The following is a 10,862-nucleotide window of genomic DNA, read 5'->3' as shown; positions in this document are numbered from 1 at the left end:
GGGCAGATAACTGACTTTCAAAGATTGCAAGCTACCGGTCGGGTTTTAACGAAAATATTTTGTAGTCGTAGCCTATGTGGTGTCAAACTCATATCGAATGAATAACTAAAAAGTAAAAATTAATTACAAAAATCTTTATAACAGAATCTTTAAAATTTACTGAAAATAAGACAATAAAAACAGTCATGTTTCCTAAAGCGTTGGTAACTTACTAGATATATTATTTATTTTAGCGATATAAACTTTTATTAGGAAGCGTATTTAATTTCTTTTCTTATATTTTAATGCGTTTCAAAAGCTCATTATCATACAGGTTTTTATAAAATGTTTTATTTTGTAATTAGCCAAGTGGTTTTAAGCCTCTCTTATCTCAGCTCCGGTTCCTTTAAAATAAAATCAAGTGTTTGCTACGGTGAAAGACCAGAACAGCAGCGCTGTATACCATTATTTTCTTTACCTTGACATGATAAGATTTGACAATGAGTTTCAACGTCCAAATAAATATTTCACATTTTGATGGGCGGGTTTTAGGCTATTTCAACCCTCCGTCGGAAAACGTTATTACGGGTATTGATTGCGTAGCCTACTCGCTTGGTATAATCTCGCACAGAAACTGGTTGCACGCATTACAGACTAGTTTTACTTTCTTGTCACATGATCTTGGACAAATATATCATTCTCTTGCATTATTTTGGACGAGGCTATGTTGTGCTTGCTGTTTGTGTCGATAATTATGAAAAAAAAAATATACATTGATCACGTTGACGGTAGTATGGGCTCAACATGAAACCAAACGAAAATAAACCTAAATGATAAATAACTGGTAATACTTTGTAATTATCAAACATGTGTAGCGTACTTAGGAAGGGCTTACGAAACAATACATAAAAGTCAAGGTAACTAATAGTTTTTTTTAAATTGGTCCAAATACTGATGTGGTCATATTAACCCATGGTACCAGATCAGGGTTAAAGCAAGTAGGCCCAAATCCAATTTGTAAAAACGCAACAGTCCTCAGTCTACAATCAGATCTCTCATAGACTAGGCCTGTTGTCGCTGGTGATAGTTAGCCATGATCCTTCCTGTTTGTTGCTCGTCACTGGTAGACTAAATTTGCCTTTAGTTAACACATTTGTTCTTAGTCGCCTTTTACTTGATGTGCTAATTCATTCACTCACTTTTACATTTGGATAGGCCTATAGGTTACTGACTTTCTTTTATATTCTTTTTAATTGCAGTCCCTGATTACATCATAGTAAAGGCTATAACTGATTTCAGACGAAATTTTACAGTTAATGTTACCGGTTCGGCAGCCGAGTATGTTCATTTATTCAGGAACCAGGTTTACCTTGGGGGTTGTAGTGAAAATGTTTGCACTGAATGTCGCCAATCTTCGTGTGAATTAACAAAGGTGTACTTTGACAGATATTCCAACTTAACAGTTCAACTTACAATAAAAAACATTCAAAGGACATCATGGAGCGAAACAATTTCTGTATCCAACGAAACTAACTTGGCCAGTGCACATAGTTTTAAACAGGTTTACAGGTTAATTGTTTATAGTAAGTAACACTTTTTTCTGTAGAATTGGATAAAAAATGGATAAATATTGATATGCATTTAGCACATTCAGATTTAGAAAGAGCTAAAGATAAATCAAGAGATAATTGATGCCTCTGATATCGTTGTTGTAATTAACTAGCCTGATAAAATATAACATTAATAAACACATTCATTGTTTTCATTTTTCAGCTGAGATAGAGCACAATGACTGTCATTTTCAAGCGGTGGTCGAGGGTATTAAGATGATCTGTTCTGCACCAGACATTTTTCCTAACGCTAATTCGTTTTGTATATACAATAAAGTATATATCTTTATTGTTATCTATTTTTTCACTGGTGCATTTTTGTGCTTGTATCCGTTGGTATACTATATAACAATGTAATCTTAATTGTATTTTGAAAATTATTTTAGGTTTTACAGTAATTGTTAACTATGCAGAGTGGTATAATCATGTACTTTATTTATTTGTATACATTGTAAATAGTTATGAACAGTAAGTTGTATGAAAAAGCGCAACAAAGCAAAACAGTCTAAAAAAGTATCTTACAAACATTTTGAAAATCTAAATATTACAAATATTTATTTTAACTAACAAAAAGAAAAATACAAATTTAAAAAATTAAGATTCGTTTAAACGTTAAATTAAACTAGCTAAAAAAGCATTTCAAAATTAATTCGATGTTTTGTCAAAATATAAAATAATGTAAGTATATAGGAGTATATAGGAGTAATATCTGAGATTATTTTTCGTTGGATTTTCCCCATCCAACTTTTTAGTATGTTTTATAGTTACATTATAATATTTGTAGAGTGGGGTTTTTAAAATTGGGAGATTTTATGAAGTAGGGCGACTAATAAGTAGCATTGATTTGATTATCATAATTCTAACGCAACATTTTATTTTAATAAGAGCAGAACCAATGGCACGTGCATGGAAACAGATAACGGCCGTTTTCTTAAAACTTCTACCTGTTCATTTGACATCTCGACGAATCAATTACAGACAGGGGACACACAGATTCTCATAGCAATGTTTCTGGATATCACAGGGGATGAAAAAACTGACATCGATTTCGCAAAAAATATCTCGACTATTCTGCACTTAGGTAAAATTTCAATCAGCATGGTAAAGATGTGAATAAAATATATTTCTGCACCCAGTGGCGTAGCAAGGTAGGGTGTCACCCGGTGGGGCACCTAGTTGTGTCACCCCCCCCCCCGTAAGAAAAAAAATATGTGTATATATATATTCCGTATACACTTGTACGTATGTGTATACGCATGTGTATATGTATTCAAATATTTTTTTTTCGTCTGGTTGTATTTAATTTTTACCCCGCCCCGCAACCCCATTCATGGATTAACATATAGGTTATTACGATTCTCAACAAAACCGTTTTCCCCAGGCATATATATATATATATATATATATATATATATATATATATATATATATTGCAACGTTGAGGTGATGTAACTTCCCCCCCCCCCCCCCCCTCATCCCCCCCCACACGGTGATTGCTTTTAACTGTGCTCAGATAATACTAACGATGTGTATGTATATTCGGTTATTAATTCAGCTGGATGGTGCATGTTTTCTTTTTCATAAGCAGGTTTACGTCATGGTGGTCAACCCCCTCCCCTCCACCCATATCGGGCTTTGTCCACTTTGCTCTAAAAAGACTATTTAATTCATAAATCATTTAAAGGGTGTCACCGGTGCGCTCCTCCCGCCCACCCCCTCGCTACGCCTCTATCTGCACCTATAAAATACATTTTAAATTTTCAGAACATCCTCAAGTTACTTTGGATGAAGGCTGTACTGGGAAATCAAATTATATTTTTGAAGGCCAAACTGGACAGTGTACATGTCACAGGACAGACACCAGTAATGTAACATCTGTCATCATCTGGTACTATCCAAATAACTCAATAGCAGCTCGAGGTTCTCATCTCACATTTACAGCGAGAAGAAATTCACGTAAATTAACAACGAGTTTTTTTTTATCTTTTAGTTTTTTTTTACACACGTGTGTCATGTATTCTGGTTTATACTACAGGTTGACAAAATAGTCTCAATTATATGAATTACATAAATATACATGTTTGTTACAGAATTTATATGCAACAGTCGTTTCCCCTTTGGCTGGTCGACAAATACCACTTACAGTCCCATGGTAGCCTGTGAGTAGATATTTAATGTATGATTATTGTTGCAATCTGAATAGCAGGCAATCAAAGATAGATTCACTCTAAAAAGAATTACGTAGTTAATTGTTAAGATTTAATTTAGCTTTTATATAATGATTTTATATGACATAGGGGCCTACACGTTTGTAATAAGTTAAATGTTTTACAATTATGTGAGATTACAAATTAATGTTTTACATTATTTAATATAATAAATACAAACATATAGTGCATAATTTTAAAACAAAATTGACAATACGGAAACATGTCTAAACTAAATCAATAGCTTTAAACAATATTTTTTGATACTCTTATATTTTTGTATAGTAAAAATGTGATTGTTTATTTTTTTTCTTTGAACAAGATACTTTGTCCAGTAGCATTTGTAAATGGCTGTGGACGAATGATAAACAGAGCTAAAGTATTTTTTTCTTTGTTTTTACAATTACCACGAAGACACGTTTAATTCGAGGTTAAAAATAAGATATGATTTTTGGCAATATAACGTCCCGATACATCCTACCACACCCAGTATCGTGAAGTTTTGCGGTACGGTAGTTTTGCCACTGATATAAATGATTTTGTTACAATCTCAATAAATCAATAAAATATGCGTAGTTATATCTTGTTTGTGGTTATTGTTCCGTAGCGATCGCATTGATACGCTACTGACACAAGCAATATAATTAGTTAAAATAAAACAAAGATAAAAAATATTATATGAATATATGAAAAATAGTAAATTGTAATCAAAACAAAGAAACGCATTGTAAAATATTTTAACTGAAATAAGAATGCCGTAGGTGTAAAATAATAACTTTTAGCTGTGTTTTCATAAATGGTTAGCAACGTGTTATCTTGAATCGAGTGGTACCGTATTCTAACAATGATTCAAAATTCGATCAATACTGGTAAAACTGTGATAGCAACGATGTGTTAGTCATACTTCGTTAACAGGAAAGGACGAATTATATCGAACACTGCTAAATATAACAACCCTCTTTTTACATCATTCTAGTATGGATATAATTAGCCAATAGCAAAGAAGATAAAGTCAAATTATTAAACACGAATGCATGGCATCTATTCATCCGTTAAGTTAATTATAAAATATAAATAATGTAACTTAAATACGTTTTGGTTAGTCTAATACAATAGTAGATTAAAGTTTGTATTTTTTTTACATCACTTTTCTAGAATGTGGTATCTATTTTCAGATGGCCCAGACTATGTCCATTTTTCTCTATATCCAAGCGATGAAAACATCCACCTATGTGAGGACAAACACAACACGGAGACGAAAATAACCATTCACTATGAATGCACTGTATCAGATTTCGATGTGAAACCATCCGTGTCTATTGAAATCCGGATAAATAATTCCGTATTAAAAAGCAGTACGATGATTTACAATGTAGCGGATACTATTACACTGGAAAAGGGCGGCGCTTACAATTTTTCTTGCATCGCGAAAAATAGTGAATTTGGAAACAAAAATGTGTCTCGGATACATTCTAAAAATGTTATAGGTATTTAATGGCACAACTTGTTTTATTATTTAAATGAAATAAGGAAACATAACGCTGAAGGAATGTACACATGCATTTTATTCATGGCTTGCTGGATCTTTTCAATGAATTCTAAAAGATATGGTGCCTCGTGGCCTAATCTGTAGCGCGCTGGGCTACTTACCCGTAAGTCTCCAGGTCGAATCTGGGTCAAGGTTATTAGAATGTCCCTGAGTTCACCCAGCTCTTATGGGTACCTAACTGATGTTAGGAAAAGTAAAAGTGGCTGGACAAAGTGCTGACCACACTGTACTTCATCTTTCAATCTTTATCGCTAGGTCTAAAGAGGATTATTTCCTTTTTTTTTGCTTTATTACACAAGGTTTTTACGTTAAATAAATGCTTTAATTTTTTTCTCAAGACAAAATAGTTTCAAATAAAACTTGTTTCTGAAGTAATATAACGTGTCTAAGTTGTTTAACATGATTCTAATATTCTAATATTAGTAGCTGCATCCCGTGCTCCGCCACGGTAAATCTTTTTAAAATATACCAACTTTGGAACAGAACATATTATTTTATTGAGCGCGCTGTAGCAAGTGTTTTCACAATTAGAGAACTTAATTAAAGAAAAAATTCACACGACTATTATATTAAAAATCGACACTAAATAGGCTACTTAACTATTTACGATTTTCGATTACTTTTATTTCAGAGACACCAAACGCACCAAAAATCTACATTAAACAGGTACGTACTAGTACTGATGTAAATACCCCAAATGCATCTAAAAGTACGACTTACATCATACAGTGCGAGGTACTAGGTGGATATCCAGCTGTCCCAAACATCACACTTGAATGTGGATCTTACATTAACGAGTCTATAAATAGTAATACAACCACCTTGGCTGTACACTCATCCACGCCAGATTTTAAAGACGTGAATTGTTCATGCAATGCCACTCATATCTCAACTTGCTTCTACAGAAATACAACCGTGAAGTCACTCCGCGATTTGTGTAAGTTTTTGGGCTCCCATTATTACAAATATAGAGTTAATCATCATCATCATCATAATTATCATCATCATCATCATCATCATTATCATCATCATCATCATCATCACCATCATCATCATCATCATCATCATCATCTTCATCATTTTATCATCATTTTATCATCATCATCATCATCTTTCCCGTTCGTGCCCAAAACACATTGGACAGATGAAAAATCGCCCGTCCGTTTCAGAGTCCTTGGCGTGTCAAGGGATAGTGTGGTCAGCACTATGCCCAGCCGCCTTTACTTTCCCTAACGTAAGTTAGGTAGCCATTAGAGCTGGGTGGAATCGTGGACGTTTTACTGGCTTGAACCGGGTTTGGAACTCCAGACTTTCGGGTTATCTTTATTCTATTTAACACATTACGATACAATAACTTTTAATATTCAAGCCCTAACAATAAATCAATTCGCACCTCACATAAAAATATCATGGCTTTTGCAGATGAATATACATGATTCATTTATAAGATAATTAAACATTTACTAAACCATCATGGATAAAACATAAATAATCGTTAGTTGAGCGGCCATTACTCGTTGTTGACGTGCTGTGATTTCTGCTTGAATCTATGCAAAAATAATTCACTCAGGCACTTAGAAACGGTGCAGCAAATATGTCCAACTGGAGAATTGATAATTAGCGAGCCGTCTCATTAAAACATACCTAAGTGTCTAAAGTACAAAACGCAAAATTTGGCAATAGTTTAATTAACACAAATACTTACATGATAAGATTATGTATACATTTTGTATATTTGTTTTGTAGTATTCGCACTACAGCTCGCTGAAGGTATTGCAGAGCAGGAGAGAGCAAATTGTTGTTTTACAAGAAAAGGGGTTTTGATCTTCTCTTTGATAGTTGTTTTGTTTGTCGTGACGTTGGTGTGTGTGATCACACATTACTATGGTAAGTATAGAGAACATGTATTATCCCAGACAATAAATACGTTCATATATATATATATATATATATATATATATATATATATATATATATATATACATACACACATAGTTTCATATATATATACATACATACATATATATATATATATATATATATATATATATATATATATATATATCGGTGTGTGTGTGTGTGTGTGAAAATAAATTATTCTAATTATATTACTAATTAACTGCAATTAATTGCTTTACTTTTGTTTTAGGTTGGAGGAAATGTCTGCTTACACTAACACATAAACAAACTGATCTTCTTGATGCTGGGCTGACTGTCTCGTACAGTCACTATGATGACATAGAGATGGTTACCATACAGAATCACCACTACAATCAGCTTGGTGATACTGAGACTGGTGATATGGACAACCTGAGTCACCACTACAGTCATGTAGAGAGTCAGGTCCCACTGAGAAAAGCTGGTGACCCATCAGTGACCAGAGAGACACAGGATGTGCTGGCTTCTCCACAAGCTGGTGACACATCAGTGACCAGTGAGAGAGAGAGTGTACTAGACTCTCCACAGGCTAGTGAGCTGACCAACAGCTATGCTACACCTACGGGTGTTGGAGAACCAAACACTGACACAACAAATCGAACATCACAGGCCACCCACACGGATAGCGATGGCTACATCACGATCATCGATCACTATTCGAATATCGATTAAAACTGTATTATATTTTTATATCCTCTCAGTTTGAAAGGAGGGGAAGGGAGGGGGGAGGAGAGGCTCTTAAAATTTGCTGAATGGCCAGCCGAATTTGGTTAAAATATAATTGTGTATCAAATATGTTTTTTAGTCTATGTTTGGAGTCTGGCGGGGGAAGGGGGGTTGGGGGCGGGGAGATATGTAACGTGAAACGCGGGCGGGAGAGGGGGGGGGGCTTTGTGCTTCCCCGAAGAGATTTCGAAAGAAACTCTTGAAAAAGAATAGCGAGTTATATAAGAGATAAAAATATCCATTTACTTAAGTCGTGTTAAATATCGAAATTAAAAACTCAAATTACAAAAATTATGTTAGTCTTTTGCCAACCCGTATACACTTTACGAAGCGAAAAAAATTATAAATTCTGTTGAAATGCAAAAAATGTACATTATGGAAACAGCCATCTGGTAAACTAGGCCTTAAACATTGACACGAAATCTAGTAGTAACTAAACACCTAGATCGAGTACCTAAAATTACTGATTAAGGAAAATGTTTTAATCCTTTCTATAAAAAAAAAATTAAACTTAAATAACGGTGGGTTTTTATTTTCTATTTTGATGTTTATATATATTATTAAATGAATTATTATTTGCCGCAAAACCAATAATTAGAAAAGCTTTTTATATTATTTAAAATGAAGATGGTAAAAGAAATTAACTTATTAATAGATAAGGGGAGGTAATAATACATTTTAAAAACTTACAAAATTTGTAGGTTAATTCCCTTTAATCAATAAAACAAATTGTTTTTATAAACACAATATTTTAATGATTTAATGATATATTTATAAACTAGTTTCTTTAATTTTGGTTTCATTGTTGTCATGACAGTGTGCCTGAAAATTATGAATTAAATGAGTTTTAGAAATTTACTTTATTTCTACATTTAATTTAACGTATTCTAGTAGTTAAGTATTCTCTAAAATAAAAGAAATATATATATATATGTAACTAGGGTAGTTACCATACTATGGTTAACAACGTATTACAGTCTGATGCAATAGTGCAGATGTTGGGCTGATAACGATACGACAAAGCCGCTGCGCAGTTCACAGGCTGACGTAACAGTGCAGATGGTTTATTAATCGGATTGTATGACAGAAGCTGCGCAATTAATATTCTGATGCAACGATTAGAATACGATTACGAATACGAAGGGAAATATAGGAAGGCGAGAGCTGAGTAGGAGGAGTAGAAGTGTGGCAGTATCAAGTTGGTTACTGAACGTTGTAGACGTATTGTGTTAATAGGGACGATAGACATGTGCATTCGGTTATGTGAAGACTAGTGAGGACGGTTGGGGGTCAGTTGATTCATTCTATTATTGTGAAGCATTTCTTTTGATTCATGTAATAAAAGGATCAATGGTAAACCTGCATCTTCGAGTATCTATATTGTGGTCGATGTTGTGTAGAATGAGTAAATACACTCGTTAACATTTGGCACTACAAGCAAATAGACTCGTTACATTTGGCGTTGTCGAGCAGGATGATTCAACTAGACCAGCCGCTTTAGGCACCCATTATCAACCTAGATCCAGTTCATAACTGTGTTTCGTGTGTGTGAATTCGGACATTCAGGAACAGTGAAAATTGAGGAACGAGGAAAATTATTCATACATACACGGTAGGAAAGGTCTTTTTTTTACTCAAGGAATAAAAATTAGAATGTCTACTCTGGACGAGAAGCAGACCCATATTGTGGTCCTGCCCAGAGAGTCCCACATTAACAAATTTTACGGGGACGGTGATCCAACTTTAACCAACAGGTTCAGTGAAGAGGTCAAAGCGGCCTGGGCCTCGAGATACATGGCACCAGATGAAAGATTAAGACTGCTGATGGGCAGTATAGGAGAGACGGTTAGGGCAGAGGTCAAATGCCACGATAAAACCATCCAATCAGATCCAGATAAGGTGCTGGATCTAATTATGGAGACCTTTGGGGAGAGACGGTCGGGATCGCAACTGCTATCGGGGTTCGTAGGCTTAAAGCAGAGAATGGCGGAGAGTGTGATGGAGTATTCACACCGAATGAACAGGGCCTTTGATTCGGTAAAGGGCAAAACACCTGACATTGATGTGCGCCTACTGAGGGACCATTTCATCGAGGGGCTAGCAACCCCGATCTTAAGGAGAGAGTTGAAAGAAGAGGTCTACAAAGACCCACAGTTGACCTTCCTTCAGGTCAGGAACTCAGCGATCCGCAGGTCCGAGGATGAGGACCAATCGAACTGTTCGGTAGACAAAGTCTCTGTGCCGGAACAGAAACAATCCCCACCCACAGGGACCGGCACGATGGAAACCATGATGGCTCGACTGTTGGCCCACCTGGATAAGGTTGACCAACGATTGGAGAGGTTAGAAAGCAGGTCAACAGCTGAGAATCAGGGCAAAAACGGGACAAAACAGAGACAGGTTGGACAGCCGCGACCTGCCGGTCCATCGCTCCGGTGGACGGCTGACGGTCGACCAATTTGCTTGTCCTGCTCACAACCCGGACATATGGCACGGTACTGTCCGGTGAAACGATCGCCCTCTGTAAGGCAAGTCAAGGCTACAGAGTGGCGAGGTTATAGCTTAAGAAACAAAATGGGACAAACAATGAAAGAGTCTCAAACAAGACTCGAAGAGAAATTATCAGATATTGAAAAAATGAACTGTGAAATGAACTTGAATGTTGAAAAGTTTCAAGTGAACAATTTGTTGGCTAAGAAAAATGATGATAAGGAAGAAATTGGTAGACTTAATAATGAGATCTCAAGGTTAACCATGAAACTGGATAGGGAAAGTTCATGCAAATTAAAAACACAGGAGAAATGTTCATCTTTAGAGTGTCTGTTATCTGAAGAAGAAAATAGAAAATTTGTA

Source organism: Physella acuta, unplaced genomic scaffold (assembly GCF_028476545.2).
Source record: "Physella acuta isolate Inbredline_101_S28 unplaced genomic scaffold, ASM2847654v3 ptg001520l, whole genome shotgun sequence".
Classification (NCBI taxonomy): Eukaryota; Metazoa; Mollusca; class Gastropoda; family Physidae; genus Physella; species Physella acuta.
The sequence above is the reverse complement of the archived record's forward strand: the minus strand, read 5'-3'. Positions refer to the sequence as shown.